Raw genomic sequence first — 2395 nt, forward strand, 5'->3', positions numbered from 1 at the left:
ACCATACTCACTGCCATGCTTACCCTTCTGTTGTGCACCTCTGTCCTCCTTCCTGTGGCCTTCTGGTTCCTACCCAACTGTTCAGTCCATAGGCCTCAATAACACCTTTTTGCCAGCCCTGTGGTAGCGTTGGTCTGCCTCCTTTACCTACTCAAGAATCCCCTTCACCATGAATTTATTGTTCTGTGTTTTTATCTATAGGATCTTACCTAGCCATATGGCCTGCTGCCTCTGCCAATTTAAAAATAGCATTGAGGTTGTCTGCAAGACAGTCAAGCTGCATTGCAACAGTGCATGTCTGACAAACACCACACATTGTCTTGAAGAAGCATCTATAGGGAATCCCGAAGGAGCGTTCATGAAGGTGTTACAAGCCCGGAAGAAGCACACGAGCACTGAGCTGACTATTGAGCCGGAGACGCCCTCAGACAGCAACGGCATCAACTTGTCAGGCTTTGGGAGTGCGCAGCTAGACATCAATGATGAAAGTGATGTTATCAGTGCACTAAATTATATCTTGCCTTATTTCTCAGCGGGAAATCTAGAAGATGTGGAGGCAATGTTGTTACCATTCATTAAACTGCTTTTTTCAGATTCACAAGATGGCGACAGGCCCCTGGGTATTTTGAAAAACAATGCAAAGAGTCCCTCTCTTCAACCTGCATCCAACAACTCAACTTACGAAAATAAATTGAGAAAGCTGTATTCTCTGGAAAATGTGATAGATGCAGAAATTCAAGAAAAAATCGATGAGGTTAAAAGGGAAGAAAAAAATGCCATGCTTGTGCAGTCCAGTGTTTTAGGTCCCAAATTTAAACGGCAAATTTTTCGGACAAAATTAGAAACTGCCCAACCACAGGAAAACAGCCTGGCAAAGATTCAAAGTGTAGGCAAAAGCCTGCAGAGAGCAAACAGAGTCCTCATGGGCCCAAGGAGCATCCAGAAAAGACGCTTCAAAGAGGGGGGAAAGCAGAGCATCTGGAGGGAACAGAGTGCCCAGGCATTTGTGGAAAACACTGCCAAAGGAAAAAGGCCTGGGAGTGCAGCCCCAAGGGAGCTGGAACAGCCTCACGTGGTGCACAGGCCCAAGAAGTTAGTGGGAAACACTATCTACACCAAGCCTTTGTTCACCCAAGAACATAAGACAGCGGTGTCCTCTTTGCTGAAACCCTTCTCCATGGGCGGGCCTTCCGCCTCCACCCCTGGAAAAGCCCAACGTGAAGTAAGAAACCTAGAGAAAGACTTAACCTACGCCATTTTCATTTTAGAAAATGCAAAGGCTAGAGTTAAAAATATGAAGGCTGCTAAACAAACCACAAATTCCAGAAAAAAATACCACTTTCATAAAACTAGCTCCCATGTGGTCCACAGAACACCCAAGGCCAAAAAGAGTCGAAAGTTCAGAAAGAAAAGTTCTCTCAACAGACTGATGCTGGCAAAGAAGCCTCTGTTCTCTGCAGCAAAGAGCCTCATAAATTCCCCTTCAGAAGGGGCTTTTTCCTCTTTAGGAGACAGTATTCAAAAAAATTCTTTTCCAGAGGTATTTGCTCCTTCAGAACATTTTATGGAAAACACCACTGCAGGAAATGCCTTTGATGAAAACATTTTTGTGGGAAACACTGCTATGCCAGAAGGCACCATCTCTGAAAACACAACCTACAAAAATCCTCCTGAGGCAGATTCCGCTGGGACTGCGTTCAACTTAGAGCCAACTGTTAAACAAACCAATGGAGCACAATGGGAATACAATGACCTGGGCACTGACCTGTTCCCCAAGCCCAAAAACTTCAATTACCCATTGCTCTCGTCCCCAGGTGATCAGTTTGAAATTCAGCTAAACCAGCAGCTACGGTCCCTCATCCCTGACAACAATGTGAGAAGGCTCATATCTCATGTTATCCGGACCTTGAAGATGGACTGCTCTGAGACCCAAGTGCAATTAGCCTGTGCTAAGCTGATCTCCGGGACAGGCCTCCTGATGAAACTTCTCAGTGAACAGCAAGAAGAAAAGGTGTCCAAGGCAGAATGGGATACAGACCAGTGGAAAACTGAGAACTATATCAATGAGAGCACGGAAGCCCAGAGTGAACAGAAACAGCAGAAGTCAAGTGAGGTGAGGACCACACAAAAAGATGAGACCCGGACTTTCCCATCATTTAGCATATGTCGGGAAAGTGCCAACACAAGAGAACCTGGGCTCGTGGGCCATAGCTTGTCTTGGCCGTGTAACTTTGGCCAGGTGGCTCATGCCTGTAATCCCAGCACTTTGGGAGGCTAAGGTGGGTGGATCACTTGAGGTCAGGAGTTTGAGACCAGCTTGGCAACATAGTGAAACCCTGTTTCCACAAAAAACACAAAAATTAGCTAGGTGTGGTGACATGCCTGTAGTCCCAGC

At 46.1% G+C, this 2395-nt stretch overlaps 1 pseudogene across 1 annotated transcript; it reads left to right on the forward strand.

Moving 5' to 3' along the window:
• Nucleotides 1–203: 203 nt before the first annotated feature.
• Nucleotides 204–2301, forward strand: LOC116548230 (annotated as a pseudogene). The gene is made up of 2 exons (XR_004267359.1): nt 204–296; nt 327–2301. The product of XR_004267359.1 is annotated as a leucine-rich repeat-containing protein 37A3 pseudogene (transcript).
• Nucleotides 2302–2395: the final 94 nt, after the last annotated feature.

The sequence above is a fragment of the Sapajus apella genome, unplaced genomic scaffold (assembly GCF_009761245.1).
Source record: "Sapajus apella isolate SASKATOON/1434 unplaced genomic scaffold, GSC_monkey_1.0 scaffold8319, whole genome shotgun sequence".
NCBI lineage: Eukaryota > Metazoa > Chordata > Mammalia > Primates > Cebidae > Sapajus > Sapajus apella.